Source organism: Dendrobates tinctorius, unplaced genomic scaffold, assembly GCF_039654945.1.
Source record: "Dendrobates tinctorius isolate UK_male_01 unplaced genomic scaffold, ASM3965494v1 ptg000151l, whole genome shotgun sequence".
In the NCBI taxonomy this organism is placed as follows: domain Eukaryota; kingdom Metazoa; phylum Chordata; class Amphibia; order Anura; family Dendrobatidae; genus Dendrobates; species Dendrobates tinctorius.
The window spans coordinates 742,082-760,278 of NW_027361818.1; the positions used below are offsets into that span (position 1 = coordinate 742,082).

The following is an 18,197-nucleotide window of genomic DNA, read 5'->3' on the forward strand; positions in this document are numbered from 1 at the left end:
GGTCCCTTTCCCGTGAGGTGAGGCTCCGTATTAGAGGATGTTTTCAGATCCTGCTTGATGCAAGCACACCCCCCAATACCCCATATGAGCTGTTTGAATATCTGGAGAGGTGGCAGCTTTCCCCCCGAAATCTGATGCGTATTACGCATGTAAACTACGGACCGTATTTTGCGTTGGTTAGTGTGACCCCGGCCTTAGTGTGTAACCTCTCTTCTCTCACCAGCTCCCCTTGGTGGAGATTTCACTACAGAATATCCCATGGAGGTCTGGGATATGCAATTGAGACTTATGCAAGTTACGGTAAATTGTTTTTTTTAGCAGTCATTTGTGGTCATAAAATTTAAAAAAAGGAAATAATGTGAAAAGAGATAATATTTACCCTTATATTTTTATATAAATAATTTTGATATTCAATTGTGAAGAGACTGGCAGGAAAACATACATAAGATTACGAAATATAAATTATTATTGATGTTGATGGTTAATAAGTCATGAGATACCACATCAAAAAAGAGCTACTTGGCAGCGGTGGGATTCGAACCCACGCCCCCAAAGAGACTGGAGCCTTAATCCAGCGCCTTAGACCGCTCGGCCACGCTACCTGTGATAATGCCATGCTGCCTGTAATATTCTCACTGTCAGGACTCCGCTCTGCGCGCTCATATCACCACTTGTGCAGATTTCATACGTATGACTTTTTATTTTGCTGAATTTTTCCAGTGAAAAAAAAATGCAGAATTTTCCAGTACCAGCAAAGTAAATTAGATTTCCAAAATGTTGTGCATTTGTTGCTTTTTTCCTTTCAGATTTGAATTAATACAGCTTTTCTTTTCTTCAAATCTGCATTATGTTAATTATTTCAGGAATATTGCAGAGTTTTTTTCACACATTCAAAACCTGCATAAAATAATGAGTTAAACACCATGAGTGAGAGTCCAGCTGTATGTAACCGTCAGCTCCAGGGCACAGAACCATCAGATTAATGATGAATCGTCAGGGTCAGCCTTTATTGGCCGGTGTCAATGTGTAATTCTGTGTGGGGGACACGAAGGAAAGAATGGGGCTACTGTAATCCTCCCTGCACATCACTGACTTCTGTCTCTGATACTGTAGATGGGAGTGTCATATATCCAATCTCATTTACTAATGTTACTTGCATCTTAAAAACATCTCCAGAATCCGACCTTTTCTCTCCTTTGAAACTGAAAAACCTCCTAGATCAGGGTGACACTTGTGAGTGTGATGCGAGAAACTCGCTCGAGACTCTCACATCAATACACGGCATTGTCACACTTGGGACCGGAATGTGCGGCTGCACAGATATACATGCATACATGCATTTCTCGCATCACACTGGCAAATGTGACCCCGGCCTTACTGTGGCTCTTATTCTTTCTTGTCTGGATTATTGCAGCTCTCCACTGATCAGTTTCCCGCTCACCAAACTTACTCCTCTCTAATCCATTCTGAATGCAGCACCCAGGATTGTATTTCTGCCCAACCGCTACACCGATGCCTCCACCCTGTGCCAGTCATTACACTTGTTGCCCATTTGCTACAGAAAATAATACAATACAAACTCATCTCTCACACACTAAGTTCTCCACAGTTCCTCACCATGGTAGCGTGGCCGAGCGGTCTAAGGCACTGGATTAAGGCTCCAGTCTCTTCGGGGGTGTGGGTTTGGATCCCACCGCTGCCAAGTAGCTCTTTTTCAATATCTCGTGATTTATTAACCATCGTCATCAATAATAATTTATATTTGCCAATGTTATGTGTGTTTTCCTGCCAGTCTCTTCACAATTGGGTAACAAATTTATATGAAAATATATAAATATTATCTATTTTCACATTATTTCCTTTTTTTAATTTTATGACCACAAATGAGCTTCTCCCTCACTTTTGTCTATCACCATTCCCCCTGCTCTTCATTCTGCAACTAATCTAAAATTTTCATCCTCTGTAATCCAAACCTCGCACCTCCAAGTCTTCTCTTGTGCTGCTCTAGTTTTCTGGAATGCAAAATACCAGACAATCCAACTAATATCTAGCCACCACATGTTTAAGTGTACTTTAAAAACACATCTCTATAAACAGGACTAACATCTCACTTCACTAATCCTACTCTTTGCTGTATCTGTAACAAAAGCAAAAAGGTTATCCGCACTGCTGCAGCACCTGTGGCCAACACACCTGACTGAGTTAGTTCAATGCTGAATACATCCGACCCCGGGCTCTCGGGTGCCAACCCAATATTTTTGAGTAATACAGGCAAAGTCCGTGAAAAGTGAAGCCAGGGTGGCACACAACATCCCATTAAAAAATCCACTTTATTAAAGCTGCTTAAAATATCAAAGGCAGGAGAGTCTAATGTGAAGCTCAATGGATGGCAGCCATTTGGTGCACTGTGCGCTTCTACGGGTCCTGAAGGGAAAGGAAATGACGAGGTCCATACACTTGACACCGGTGTAGGACCTCACCTTTCATGCCATCACCTCCATGGGGGAGAAAAAAAAGCTCTCACCTATTCAATAGATACACAACACACAAATAACAGGGTGTACAAGTTTCTAATAATAAAGTCCATTGTCTGTGCTCTTTTAGTCATTACATTGTATATTGTACCGTTTGGATTTGCTCTTTTTAGCAATATCTTGTGTGTCTATTGAATAGGTGGGAGCTTTGTTTCTCCCATATGGAGATGATGTCATGAATGGGTAGGTCCTACATCGGTGTCAGGTATATGGACCTAATGATTCATTTTCTCCCTGAGGACCCGTAGAAGCGCACAATGCGCCAAACATCCATTGAGCTTCACATTGGACTCTCCTGCCTTTGATGTTTTAAGCAACTTTAATAAAGTGGACTTTTTAATGGGATGCTGAGGACACCCTTGCTTCTCTTTTCACGGACTTTGCATGATTAACTCTTTGCTGTTCCCTGTTTTTAAATTTCTCAAAATTTAGTCCCATCTTCTCATCTATCTCCATATCCTCCATGCACCTAGTAGCATGACAGCACTTAAACAGACACAGTCTGATGATCGGGTCATGCAGCTTATTTAAAAAGCCCTATTTATTACAATTATGGCCGGGCTCTACACAAGCACATTCTACTTAATGTGTCCCCCATATTTGCTTATAGATTGTAGCTTGTGATCAGGACCCTCGCTCCTCCTGTATCGGTTGATTTGTGTGTTACTCTATAATTTCATTATTGTCTGTACAAGTCCCGCTCTATTGTAAAGTGCTGCAGAATTTGTTGATGCTATATCAATGATAAAATTAATACTATTACACTTTATTTATGGTTGTAAAAAAATACATTGTGGCCCGTACGGGGATCAAACCCGCGACTTTGGCGTTATTAGCACCACGCTCTAACCAACTGAGCTAACCGGCCATGTGAGGTACTCCTGTTGTAGTCTCTTTAGTGACATGGGTTTGAATCCCACTGCTATCAGGAGACAATTGTGAGCTGCTTTTTTTTCTTTTTACAGTACAATGTGGTCTCTCGTGATATATTTAGCATCATCAAGTATATCCCCCAAAAAAATTATAAGTTGGCAGCAGATGGTAATTCAACTCCTTGGAAATCTCGACCAGACTACCTGACAAGTTTCCACAATATTTCATTTGCTGAAATCGTTGTCCTGCGTGCGAAAAATTGCACATTGGATAAAGTGATTGAAAAACACATGAGTTCAAAAGTTGATTAAGAAAAATGACAAACATTCCATCACTTTCTTACGCTCTACTTTATGCCCTTGAACTTCTGTCATCCTTTGCCTTCTTGACAGAGAGAAAACAGTTTCTAGTCCCTTTTATAGCAAGATGTTTCATTAGTTGACCAAATGGGTAAAAACATTTTCTACTCTTTTCTATATCGAGATGTCATCCCATTAGCTGACCAAAACAGTTTGCATGAGGAAACAGGAGAAAGATCATCTGAGGATCATGTGATAACTCCATTGATTACTTATTCGGAAGACATTTTGACACTAAAGGGTGGAAGGATACTTTCCACCCCATCATTATGGCAAAGGACAAGAAAATCAAAGAAGGACTCAAATAGTACTGGCACTTACAGTTCTTAATCAAATATTCCATAAAAATGATTAACAAATGAGGAACCAGCAGGTGGCGCCACATCACAAAAAACAAACAAAGAGCAGAAGATAAGGGAAAAACTGTTAGCAATAATAATTCCAAACAAGGGAAGAAGCAAAAGTCAAGATCATGTCATATGAACAATATAAATATGATACCATTAGGATGGCAGATTATATAAATGGAATGTGAATCAGTGTCTTATTTAAACAAAAAAGCACAAAGAATGTATTGATAGGATATAAGTATGTAAAGGGTTATATGGTAACAAGCCTACTGCTACAATATGTAGTATGACAGACTCCAAAATAGCGGAGAGAGCCAAGTAAATGAATAACAAAGTGCTGAGATTAAAATCAGAATATGGCTATGTGCACATGTACGGAATTCCCGCGGATTGTAAGCGATTTTACCGTGTTTTTTCCACCGCAAAAATATTGCCAAAACGCATACAAAAAACAACCCATTGAATTCAATAGCATTCCGCACATGCTGTGCTAATGCTGCGTATTTATGCATGGCAGATTCGCATCGTGGAAAAATACGCAGCATGCTCATTCTTGTTGCAGAATCGCGGTGATTCCGCACACATAGGAATGCATTGATCCGCTTACTTTCCGCATGTGGCTGTGCCAACCGTGCGCAAAGTAAGCGAAAAATGTGCGGATGGTACCCTGCGTCTGGAGGAGAGGAGACTGTCCTCCGGGCCCTGGGTACCATATCCATGTTATAAAAAGAATTAAAATAAAAATCGTGATATTCTCACCTTCCGGCAGCCCCCGCAGCATCCCCAGGCCTCAACGATGCTCCCGGCAAGTCTCATTCACAGTGATGCCTGCGACAATGACCTTTGATAACATAGCGGTCTCACGTGATGCTACATCATCTGGGGTCGTTGTTGCAAGGCATCGCTGGGAACGAGACTTGCCGGGAGCATCGCGTAGACCAGGAACGCTACGGCGGCTGCCGAAAGGTGAGAATATCACGATTTTTTATTATTTTTAACATTATATTTTTTACTATTGATGCTGCATAGGCTGCCTCAATGGTAAAAAGTTGGTCACACTTGTCAAACACTGTGTTTGACGAGTGTGACCAACCTGTCAATCAGTTTTTCAAGCGATGCTACAGATCGCTTGGAAAATGCTAGCATTCTGCAAGCTAATTACACTTGCAAAATGCCAGTTTTTCATGGGAATTCCGCATGTGGATTTCCCATGGCAGGGAGTTGCGGAATTGCCACGGAAATTTCCTTGGCAATTCCGCACGTGTGCACATTACCTAACAGAATAGACATCACCACCTGTAGGATGTGGTGTGAAACCCCCCCGACGTGCGTTTAGTAGCAAAGCCTTCATCTGGGGGTTATATCAAACCTCCAGAGGAGACTCTTTATGTGCACAGCTGACCAGTCATAAATAATTAAAGTGCTGGAGAAGGTTTAACAGTGTGTACCTAAACTAAAATCATGAGTGAATGTGAGAAAGAAAATCAGTCTAAATTAATATGTGATAGCAATAGTAAAATATGAACATATGTGAATATATCAATAGATATGAAAAAATATATAAAATGTTGTGGAGTGTGGAATGACAAAACATTAATGTGTGAACAAAAAATATATAAATAGATAAACTAATGAAAGTAGTGAAAGTACAAGAAAAATACATAAATCAATATGTTTTGATCCATATATAGATATATGTAAATGTGTTATCACAATAAGTACACACATGTAGATTAAACCATATATAAATGGCATCAAGAACAGGCACATGGAAGTGGTTCCATGGTGTAATGGTTAGCACTCTGGCCTCTGAATCTAGTGATCCGAGTTCAACGCTCAGTGGGACCTGAGATTTTTGCTAATTTCATAACTTAATTTGTTGATTTTATATTAAGAAGTCTCAGTGATACAAACTGGTAATACTCAGAAGTAGGGAAAAATGCATCACTTTGCCAATTATAAGATTGGAATAAACAATAATTTCAGCAAAGATATTCTCATGGTAAACCACACATAACATTATCAATTCGACATATAGTTTATGAGTCTGTAAAATAAGTCATGAGTGGATATAATGATAAAAATCATAGAAAAATTAAAATTTTTGCTTTCTTTGCCCTTTTTCAGGGAATATGAATGGTAACACCAAAACTTTTTCTCCACTCATGGTTAGTGGTTGGGTGAAGCCATCTGTTGTCAAACTACTGTGTTTTCACTTTTTAAATCATAATGACAACCCAAAACATCCAAATGACCCTGATCACTAAAATGGTTAACAAATGGGGAACCTGCAGGTGGCGCCATATCACAAAAAAACAAACTGAGCAGGAAATAAGGAAAAAACTCATTTAGTAATAATAATTCCAAACAAGGGAAGTTAGGAGCAAAATCCCGTATCATGTCAGATGAACAATAAAAACATGAGCCCATTAGGATGGCAGATTATAGAAATAGAATATGAAACAGTGTCTTATTAAAACAAAAAGCACAAAGAATGTATTGATAGGATATAAGTATGTGAAGGGTTATATGATAACAAGCCTACTGCTTTCTGCATTGCATTTTATGAAAATCAGAGTAGCAGAGCAGACATTACCTCCTGCAGGATGTGGTGTCAAACCCTGACGCGCGGTTCAGTGCAAAGCCTTCATCTAAGGCTTGCATAGAACCTGCAGAGAAGACTTTTTATGCACACAGCTGGCCAGTTATAAAAAAAAAGAAAAGTTCTGGGGAATTTGTTCCTAAGCTAAAAATCATATGATTGAATGTGAGAAAGAAAATCAATCTAAATTAATGTATGATAAATACAATAAAAATTTGAATACATGTGAATATATCAATAGATATGAACACAAAATATAAAATGCTGTCAAGGAGTACGGAATCACAAAACATTAATGTAGATTAAATGTGTTAGCAAAATATATAAATACATAGCCTAATAAAAAGTAGTGAAAACTCAAGAAAACTACATAAATAAATATGTATAGATTCTTATATAGATGTATTGATCCTTGGTGTAATGGTTAGCACTATGGACTCTGAGTCCTGTGATCCGAGTTCAAATCTCAGTGTTACTTTCATGTTTTGGTGAACTTTAGAATTTGTTAAATTTTTAATTCACAAGTCTCAACAATACAAACTGGTAATACTCAGAAGTAGGGAAAATTGCATCATTTTGCCACTTTTAAGATTTCTGTGAAATATGAATAAATGAGAATTTTAGTAAACATATTTTCACTGCCAATAATGTATGTAAAGCACTGTGGAATTAATGGTGCAATATAAATGAATAAAATAAATAAATAAAATAAATGGCAATTAGAAATAGAATTGATGAGTCTGTAAAATAATACACGGGAGGCCATAGCGGTAAAGAATAAAAGGGAATGCAATTTAAGTAGTTTTGTAGCAGTTGTTTGTGGTCATAAAATTACAAATAATAAATAGAATAATGTGAAAATAGATATTTATTTTTGCATTTTTATAAAAATAAGTTTTATATTTAAGTGAAGAAGAAAGAATGGGAGGAAAACACATAAATTACCAATTAGAAATGATTGATGACAGTGGTAAATAAATCAGTACAATGAAATTGAAAAGCAGTAGAGTTAAAATTGAAGCAAAAGCTTCTTGGCAGCAGTGGGATTCGAACCCACGCCCCTGAAGAGACTGGAGCCTTAATCCAGCGCCTTAGACCGCTCGGCCACGCTACCCATGACTGTGCTAATGAGTTGTTGTGCCATCTGATAAGGAAATGTGTTATTTCTGTGCCAATGTTTATAAATTATGGAATTCAGCCTTGTAGGAAGGCAAATCCTATCAGCATGTAATTTCCTCACTGTCAGGACTCTGCTCTGTGGGCTCACAAAGGGCATGCACCACCTTGATCTTTTGTATCGAGTGCAAAATGATTCAGAGACCAGCTCGAACCAACTAATTAAACTAATCACACCATTTAACAGTAAGTGGCAAGAATGAACTAACATAATTTAAAAAAAAAGGATGGTCCTTCAAACTGATGCTATCTTGAAACACACTTTTCTATCCAGATGTTTATGACTGCGAAAAGAATCATCAATTTATGAGATCTGTTGGGGTGGAGTAATTACATACCAACTCATAAGTAAATAAAAGTTATGAAGGAACCTGACCAGGGATTTTTTCCATGCACCTTCTGTAAAGCCTGCAAAAATCTAGTAAAAAGCAAGGCTTTCCAATGGAACCTGTGTTTTTAAGACTCTTCACCATCTTAATTATGCCTCAAAAAGTGTGGTGTGCTCAATGCCCATGCCAGAAGACATATATTGGAATGACCACCCAAGAACTTAAGATTATAACCAGAGAGCACCTCAGGGAAATTGAGAAGGCCAAGACTGCACAAGGGGATGAACAATTAAAAACTTTACCAATGCATTTTAAATGCTTTCACAATTGTGACTCAAGTATCCTCCAAGTTAGGGCCGTAGATGAAATTTCTTTGGGACCACGTGGTGGGGATTTGTTTATGTCCTTGATTGTGGCTGAGCCGCTGGATCTACCGACTAATAACAGTGACTCCAGCAGGCCTCAGTGAAAGCTTCGGCTTTTGCTCCTTTTTCCAATATGTGTCCCATCACATTTGCTGCCCTGTCAGGGTTAAATGTTCCCAATTCTTCCAATTGGTTCAGCTTCCAATAGTTGGATTATTTCCTACATTGGATAGTGGGACTGTGGAAGGTTTGAGGGATGGAGGTGAAGCCTGGGCAGAGTCTCAAGGGGTCCTGAAAATGTTGCCAGTATGATGGCAGCCCTGTTTTTGTCCCTGAATTTCTGTCATCCTTTGCATTCTTGACCCAAAGAAAAAAATTTCTACTCTTTTCTATATCAAGATGTCATCCCTTTTGTTGACCAAAAAAGTTTTGATGATAAAATAGGATAAAGATCATCTGGGGATCATGTGATAACTCCACTGGTCACTTATATAGATGATATTTTGACACTAACGGGTGGAAGGAGACTTTTTCCCTGTCAGTGTGGCAAATGACCAGAAAATAAAAAAAAAGTTTTAAAATGGTAAATAAATGCATAGCACCACACAAAAAACAAGCAGAAAGAGCAGAAAATAATGGAAAAACTTACTTAGTAATAATAATTCCAAACAAGGGAAGTAAGAGAGAATGTATTTACAGAATAAAAGTACATAAAGGGTTACAGTTGTGGCCAAAAGTATTGACACCCCTGCAATTCTGTCATATAATACTCAGTTTCTTCCTGAAAATGATTGCAAACACAAATTCTTTGGTATTATTATCTTCATTTAATTTCTCTTAAATGAAAAAACACAAAAATAATTCTCCTAAAGCCAAATTGGATATAATTACACACCAAACTTATAGAAGAGGGTGGACAAAAGTATTGGCACTGTTCGAAAAATCATGTGATGCTTCTCTAATTTGTGTAATTAACAGCACCTGTAACTTACCTGTGGCCCCTAACAGGTGTTGGCAATAACTAAATCACACTTGCAGCCAGTTGACATGGATTAAAGTTGACTCAACCTCTGTCCTGTGTCCTTGTGTGTACCACATTGAGCATGGAGAAAAGAAAGAAGACCAAAGAACTGTCTGAGGACTTGAGAAACCAAATTGTGAGGAAGCATGAGCAATCTCAAGGCTACAAGTCCATCTCCAAAGACCTAAATGTTCCTGTGTCTACCGTGCGCAGTGTCATCAAGAAGTTTAAAGCCCATGGCACTGTGGCTAACCTCCCTAGATGTGGACGGAAAAGAAAATTTGACAAGAGATTTCAATGCAAGATTGTGCAGATGTTGGATAAAGAACCTCGACTAACATCCAAACAAGTTCAAGCTGCCCTGCAGTCTGAGGGTACAACAGTGTCAACCCGCACTACCGTCGGCATGTGAATGAAAAGGGACTGTATGGTAGGAGACCCAGGGAGACCCCACTTCTTAACCCGAGACATAAAAAAGCCAGGCTGGAGGTTGCCAAAACTTACCTGAAAAAGCCTAAAACATTTTGGAAGAATGTTCTCTGGTCAGATGAGACAAAAGTAGAGCTTTTTGGGCAAAGGCATCAGCAAAGTTTACAGTAGAAAAAAGAGACATTCAAAGAAAAAAACATGGTCCCTACAGTCAAACATGGCGGAGGTTCCCTGATGTTTTGGGGTTGCTTTGCTGCCTCTGGCACGGGACTGTTTGATGGTGTGCATGGCATTATGAAGTCTGAAGACTACTAACAAATTTTGCAGCATAATGTAGTGCCCAGTGTGATAAAGCTGGGTCTCCCTCAGAGGTCATGGGTCTTCCAGCAGGACAATGACCCAAAACACACCTCAAAAAGCACTAGAAAATGGTTTGAGAGAAAGCACTGGAGACATCTAAGGTGGCCAGCAATGAGTCCAGACCTGAATCCCATAGAACACCTGTGGAGAGATCTAAAAATGGCAGTTTGGAGAAGGTACCCTTCAAATATCAGGGACCTGGAGCAGTTTGCCAAAGAAGAATGGTCTAAAATTCCAGCAGAGCATTGTAAGAAACTCATTGATGGTTACCGGAAGCGGTTGGTCGCAGTTATTTTGGATAAAGGTTGTGCAACCAAGTATTAGGCTGAGGGTGCCAATACTTTTGTCTGGCCCATTTTTGGAGTTTTGTGTGAAATGATCAATGTTTTGCTTTTTGCTTCATTCTCTTTTGTGTTTTTTCATTTAAGACAAATTAAATGAAGATAATAATACCAAAGAATTTGTGTTTCAATCATTTTCAGGAAGAAACTGAGTATTATCTGACAGAATTGCAGGGGTGTCAATACTTTTTGCCACAACTGTATATGGTAACAAGCCTGCTGCTTTCAATACGTTGTATGACTGTCAGTCTCTGAAATAGCAGATACAGCTGAGTAAATGAATAAGAAAGTGCTGACATGAAAATCAGAGTAACAGAATAGATATTACCACCTGTAGGATATGGTGCTAAACCCCGACGCACATTTTGTATAATTGCCTTTATCTTGGTTTTGCATCAAACCTACAGAGGAGACTTTATGCACAATACTAAACAGTTATAAAAAAAACAAAAGTGCTGGGGAATGTGCACCTAAATTAAAAATCATATAAGTGAATGTGAGAAAGAAAATTAATATAATTTAATAAATGACAATATAATAAAAATGTGAGAGCATGTGAATATATCAATAAATATGAAAAATATAAAATGCTGTGAAAAAATTACACAACATTCAAATATGTGAACAAAATATATAAATAAATAAACTTATGAAAATTGCTTAAAATACAAGAAAACAAATAAATATGTATAGCTGCATATATATGAATGTGCCATCTCCATATATTCATACGTGTAGACAAAACCATATTTAAATGGTGTCAAGATAAGCATGCAGCAGCTGGTTCCATGGTGTAATGGTTAGCACTCTGGACTCTGAATCCAGCGATCCGAGTTCAAATCTCGGTGGGACCTGTGTGTTTTTTTTTTTTTACTAAATTCTTAATTTTATAAGTTGTTGATTTTTTTATTTACAAGTCTCAATAATACAAATTGGTAATACTCAGAAGTAGGGACAATTGCATCATTTTGCAAATTCTGAGGTTTCTGGTGAAATTTTAATTTCAGCAAATATATTTTCATGACAAAAAGGATAATACATTATCAATTCAACATATAGTTGAAGAGTCTGTAAAATAAGTATTGGAAGACCATAATGATAAAACTTATGCTGAAAAACAGAAGAAAAATGAATGATGGCTGGACCATGCACGACAAGCACTTTCTAACTATTGTGTCACCCTAAAGATTGTAGTTTGGGATCAGGACCCTCGCTCCTCCTGTAACTGGTGAATTATGTCTTTTTTGTCTGTATGTGTCCCCCTTATTGTAGAGGGCTGTGGAACATATTGGCGCAATATTATTATAATAGAAGCAATATGACTATTATGAATCCAAGTCCCCTAAAGAACTACTAAATACAATAGCAAATAAAGGAAAAATTTGTAAAAATGTGAAGAAAATAAAAAAATATGAAAGCTCAAATCACCCAACTTTTCTAACATGAAATTGCTCATATTTAGTAATTCTACATCCATATAAGTCCAATATATCCAAATATAAAACTAACAAGATTGGTAAATGGCGTAATGAGGAAAAAACTAAAAGCCAGAATTGTAATTTTGCAAGAGGCAATTAAAGCATTGTATCTACCCCATAATGGCAGCTATGGGGGTAAATGCACTTTTATTCGGCCTCACTTGGAATTTTATTCTTAGCTTCTAGCACAGCATGATAAAATGAACAATGTCCTTCAAAAATACAACTCGCCATCCAAAATAAGCCCTCACATGGGTATATCAACAGAAAAAATTAAACTTATGGCTCTTGAAAGAAGGGTTGGTGAAAAAAACTTACAAAATGGAAAATTGCCATATTGAGAAGGGGTTAAATACTGTTGCACTAGCCAATCCAAGTGAAAGGCAATGTGGTAGCAGGATTTGGACTCAGTCTCCTGTTATACTATTATTTACAATCCTGTTAGCATCTGGTGCTGTGGCTTAGTTGGTTAAAGCGCCTGTCTAGTAAACAGGAGATCCTGAGTTCGAATCTCAGCAGTGCCTTTTCTTTGGCTTCAAACAATTAGATTGTGGCCACCCATATCATCATTTGGATACTTGGCCTCTGTGATCTATGCAAACTCAATTTTAAAGAAATATTCACATTTTATTCATTTTAATCAGAACATCAAAAAAAATCTTGCCTATTCCCTGTTATTAGGTGATTTGTAAGATAAATGTACAGGTGATTTTAGGAATGTAAGCCTGAACCATGAATATCTTAGGCTTGGAGCAGACTGCATTTGTGGCAACTGTGGGACACATACACTCTGGAGATAGACACCCAACTCAGTTGTATGACATTTTTAAGGTTCACTCACACTAGTGGATAATAAATCGATACCATTGTCTCCCAGAAGATTGGGACATTTTTGTCTCATTGTCATCAATGTGCTGTTCGTATATGTGACCTATTTTTTGACTCACTACATGGTCCGTATGGCATGCAATTTCTTTATCGCAATGTACCAATTTCAGAGTGAAATTGCAGTATTCCAAATACAGCTGAGAAAAATTATGCAGATTTGCACTGACCCATTGAATAACATTGGTCCGAGTACAATCAGATTTTTTATCGGATAGCACTTGTCTGATTTATACACAATTCTGCTTGGGGGAAGACTATAAACATCCTCTATTTACTCTGTAGTGACATTCTAAAATGTTTTATGGCCACTGACATGAAACTCACAGGCTACTAACGAAGAAGCATCTATAAAATGCTCCCATTACTAACCTCATAGATAGATTGTAAAAAAGACACAGCCTGAACAAAATCCTTTGATTGAAAGAAAGACACTGACACCTTTATGTGAAATAAAAATAAAACCCACAGTTATACTCACCGTACATCTAATCCATTGAAGCTATTGTCACCTGTAAAAAAACAGAAAATAATAAACAACCATATTACTTACCTAACATCTAAACCATTGAACCCTTGTCCCTTGTAAAAAAACAAACAAAATTAATTAACAATAATAAATAGTTATCATTCCAAGCAAGGGACATAAGAAGCAAAACACAATATCATATCAAATGCACAATAGACACCGTATACTGTTAGGTATGCGCTCTGGTTAGCACTCTGAATCCTGCTATCTGAGTTAAAATCTTGATGGGACTTGTGCTTTTGCTCATTTCTTAACTTTATAATGTGTTTATTTTTTATTCACAAGTCTCAGTAATACTAACTGGTAACACTCAGAAGTAGTGAAAGTGTCAGCATTTTGCCAGTTTTAAGATTTCTGGTGAAATAGGAATAAATGAGAATTTCAGCAAACATTTCTGTCCTTTAAAACATCTGGCATTTAAAACGCGCCGTGCTGCATTTTTGTGCGCTCGGCGCAGCGCCAAAAGGGCGCAAGCGCTGGCAAAAGTGTACCAGCGCACGATCAGGGTACCCAACGCTAACTATAGGGTAGCTGATCACATGCAGTGTCATGCGATCAGAGGAAGAGCTGACCGGAGGAGGTGCAGCCGGGGCGGAGCTTAGGGGCGGGGCTTAGGGGCGGCCCTGCGCTGCGCCTCCGAACGCAAATCTGAAAGTAGTCTAACATGAGAAATTCGAAGTATAGTTAATGAGTCTGTAAAATAAGTCATGATAGGCCTTAGTGATAACACTTGAGCAGAAAAACTGTGGAAAAATTAATGCTGGCTAGACCATATACGACAAGCACTTTCTACCTATTGTGTCATCCTTATTTCATTATAGATTTGAACTTGTGATCAGGACCCTCGCTTCTCCTGGAACTGGTGAATTATGTGTTACACTGTAATGTCTTTATTGTCTGTACATGTCCCCTCTTGGTGTTCTATGCTGCATAATAAGTTGACGCTATATAAATAAATATTATACAAGAAATACAATTGCAAATCCAAGTCCCCTATAGAAACTACTAAATACAGTAAAAAATATAAGAACATGTTTGTAAAAATATGAAGTGTAGCGTAGCGCCTACTGTGTGTGTTGGGGAACACTCGCTTGGCAGCGGATTAACGTAGTCAGGCACGGTTTTTCACATAAAACAGTCCATACGGTTTATTTAAACGTCATAAACACCGCCGTAAGCCAGGTTGCACATCACCGGCTTATACATAATCCATTACCTCATCACATTCGGCTTTACACAGCATTCACTAGTCATGCCTGACTGTCCAGTCACCGGGAGATCGCACGGTTCAGTAACTGACCTTTGTCAGTGCACATAGTTCCTTCCCCATAACCGGGGTTACCTCTTAGGAGCTCCTGCTCCACAGGCTGACTTCCTTTTCAGTCCAAGGTCCTCAACAGGATGGCATCTTTCTCAGGGTAGGGCCGTCCCAGGCTCTGCACACACATGTGGCCTGTCCAGGTGCTATTCAGGATGTTTGTCCAACACCCATGCCACTAGGTCCAAGGTCTCACTGCGTGCTCTTCAGGAAGTTCATCCCCAACCAGGACCTTCCAACACAGACCTTTCATGACCTTGCACTCTGAACCATTCAGGTCCATACACGTTGCCCATGTGACCAGACCTCAGTCATATTATATGGTTGTAACCACCCCCATGGATGGGAGGTGCATGTGTGGGTAGTGATTTTCCGCACAGCTCTCTGACTAACCCTAGAAGCCCCCTTATAAGTATCACAACAAACACTTGTGGAACTGTAAGTCCCAGCATAACCATATCATTTTGGGCTTACAGCGCAGAGAACCTCTGCGACACCTACTGGCCATTTACAATAATGCCAGTCCCTAATTCATCATCATAATTATGCCTCCAAGTGCATACTGAAGTGCAAACACAGTGCCTTCTAGCTGTAGCAGGCGTCACTGCGACACAGAAGAAAATAGAAAAAATGTAAAAGCTCAAATCACCCACCTATTCCCCCATGAAATTTTGCATATTTAATAAAATTACGTCCATAAATGTCCATTCTATCCAAATACAAAACTAATAAACAAGATTGGTAAATGGTATAATGAGAATAAAATTAAAAGGCAGATTGCAATTTTTACAAAAGGCAATCAAAGCATTGTATCCACCCCATAATGGCAAATACGGGGTTAAATGCACTTTTTTTAGGAATTTTGCCTTACTTGGGATTTTTTTTTCCTTAGTTTCTAGCACAGCAAAATGAATGGGGTCATTCAAAAATACAACTTGCCATGCAAAATAAGCCCTCACATGGTGTATCCCATTTAAGTTTCCCATTGACGTCCATTATGTTCGGTACTCAAGTTGAGACCACCCGAGCATCTGATTTGCCCAATTTGAGTATTGAGCACTTGAACCTTTTAGTGCTTGATCATCATTATAGGTCATCAATAGAAAGAATGTATTCATATGTTAATATGCCACCAAATGTCAATATGCCCCTTTACAGACAATAACCTGTTGCCACACCTGAACATAGCCCAACTGGGAGCCCAAGAACAGAGCTGGGCATCATGACTGGCAAATTGGCAATTCATTATTAAATGCAGAGCAGGAAAATTTAACACCAATGCTGATGTACTGTCCTTGCTTCTTACTGGCAAAGAGCTTGAAGGTGAAGAATGGGAAGAAGTAGAGATACCCGATTTCCACCAATTATCTGTAAAGCAAGGAGCTCCTGTAATGAGGCAAAATTTTCAGCCTTTTTCTGACCAGCAAGAGCAACACTTACACAATGATAATACATCCAAATGCAGGAAAAGAGTAAAGTGTTGAATATTTTAAAGAACATCCTCACTACAAAGAACGGACTCCACAGAGAAAATGCCAGCTAGATCTCTCCAGCCACCTCAAGGACCCTCTCCCAGTCCTGTTAATTCCTCTAGAAGGTTTCATCATGTTTTGTTTTTCAAGACTACACTGTAAAGTTACTGTGATTGTTGCACTGGTATTGAATCTGTTAAATCATCATTTATCTGGATGTACTTGAGTATTTGTGCAACATGTAAAGTTTAACAATAACCTTTCTGACCTCCCTGTTTTCTGAACTATTTGGCATGCACCACATTACAACACACCACCATCACAGGAAACAGAAGGTAATTAAGTGCACCCTGGAATCACAAACTTCATTTTCTATTTATTTTTGACATTGCCATAGCGATGTGACACAATCCGCACACCACATGTTGCATAACCTATAGCATAATAGTGCATTTCAACATTCCATCGCTTTAGACAATCACTTCATTTCACTAATCTTACTCTCCCCTGTTCCCTCTTTCTAAATTTTCCTCAGACACTGGTGCTTCCTACTCATTTGTCTCCACATCCTCCATGCACCCAATAGCATTGGTAACTGTACTTATACAGATGCTGGCTTTTTGTCCAGATAATGTAGCATATTTGAAATGCCCTTTTTTTTATAATGATTGCCGCACTATACATAACAAGCACTTCCTACTTATTGTGTCGCCTTTTTCCTTGTAGCTTGTGATCAGGACCCTCACTCCTCCTGTAGCTGTTGATCTATGTGGTACTTTGAAATGCCTTTTATTGTCTGTACAGGTCCTGCTCCATTGTAAAGTGCTGCAGAGTTTGTTGATGCTATATAAATATTAAAATTAATATTACACTTTATGTTGGTTAAAAAAAATTAAAGCTGGCCCTCTAACCAACTGAGCTAACCGGCCGCGTGGTGATTTTCTATTCCAGTCTCTTTGGGGCTGTGGGTATGAATCCCACTGCTGCCAGGAGACTTTATTTTGGGCTGTTTTTTTCTACAGTACAATGTGGTCTGTTGTCATATATTTAGCATCATCATCAAGTATATTCTCCTCCAAAAAAAACAGATCAGTTGGCAGCAGATGGTCATTCCGGGCCTTTGAACACCAGACCTGATATGTCTCAACAATATTTCATTTGCTGAAGGAGTTGTCCGGTCGGTGGAAAAATTGCACCTTGGCTAAAGAGATGGAAAAATACATGTGGTCAATAGCTAATTAAGAAAAATGACAAAAGATTTCAAGATATTCTCATTATCTTCTTAGTGTCCTTGAACTTCTGTCATCCTTTGTCTTCTTAACTCAAAGAAAACTTTATCTTCTCTCTTCTATATCGAGATGTCACCCCATTAGTTGACCATAAGAGTTTGGATAATGAAACAGGAGAAAGATCATGTTGGGGATCATGTGATAACTCCATTGGTCACTTATTCAGAATATTTTGATACTAAATGGTGGAAGCACACTTTTCTCCCTGTAGGTGTGGCAAAAGACTAGAAAATCAAATAAGGGATCAAACATAATGGCATTTACAGTTCATAATGACCCCACTACCTCCTCACCACTACTGGAGATATCACCTCAACCAACACTAGAACTGCTGCCACCCCCCTACCTACTGTCTCCTTTCCCACCATCCTGTAGCATGTAAGCCGGAAAGAGCAGGGTCCTCTCCCCTCTGTATCAGGCTGTCATTGTAAGTTTGTTTACTGTAAGTGATATCTGTAATTTGTATGCAACCCCTTCGTATGTACAG

At 38.6% G+C, this 18,197-nt stretch overlaps 5 non-coding genes across 5 annotated transcripts; 3 read left to right on the forward strand and 2 right to left on the reverse strand.

Annotated features, from left to right (window-relative positions):
- Nucleotides 1-520: 520 nt before the first annotated feature.
- On the reverse strand, nt 521-602 carry TRNAL-AAG (transfer RNA leucine (anticodon AAG)). The gene has a single exon. It is a non-coding gene; the product is annotated as a tRNA-Leu (tRNA).
- A 1,018-nt stretch (nt 603-1,620) lies between these two features.
- Nucleotides 1,621-1,702, forward strand: TRNAL-AAG (transfer RNA leucine (anticodon AAG)). Its single transcript has one exon. It is a non-coding gene; the product is annotated as a tRNA-Leu (tRNA).
- Nucleotides 1,703-7,750: 6,048 nt separating this feature from the next.
- TRNAL-AAG (transfer RNA leucine (anticodon AAG)) lies at nt 7,751-7,832 on the reverse strand. Its single transcript has one exon. It is a non-coding gene; the product is annotated as a tRNA-Leu (tRNA).
- A 3,689-nt stretch (nt 7,833-11,521) lies between these two features.
- On the forward strand, nt 11,522-11,593 carry TRNAQ-CUG (transfer RNA glutamine (anticodon CUG)). The gene has a single exon. It is a non-coding gene; the product is annotated as a tRNA-Gln (tRNA).
- Nucleotides 11,594-12,667: 1,074 nt separating this feature from the next.
- Nucleotides 12,668-12,741, forward strand: TRNAT-AGU (transfer RNA threonine (anticodon AGU)). Its single transcript has one exon. It is a non-coding gene; the product is annotated as a tRNA-Thr (tRNA).
- Nucleotides 12,742-18,197: the final 5,456 nt, after the last annotated feature.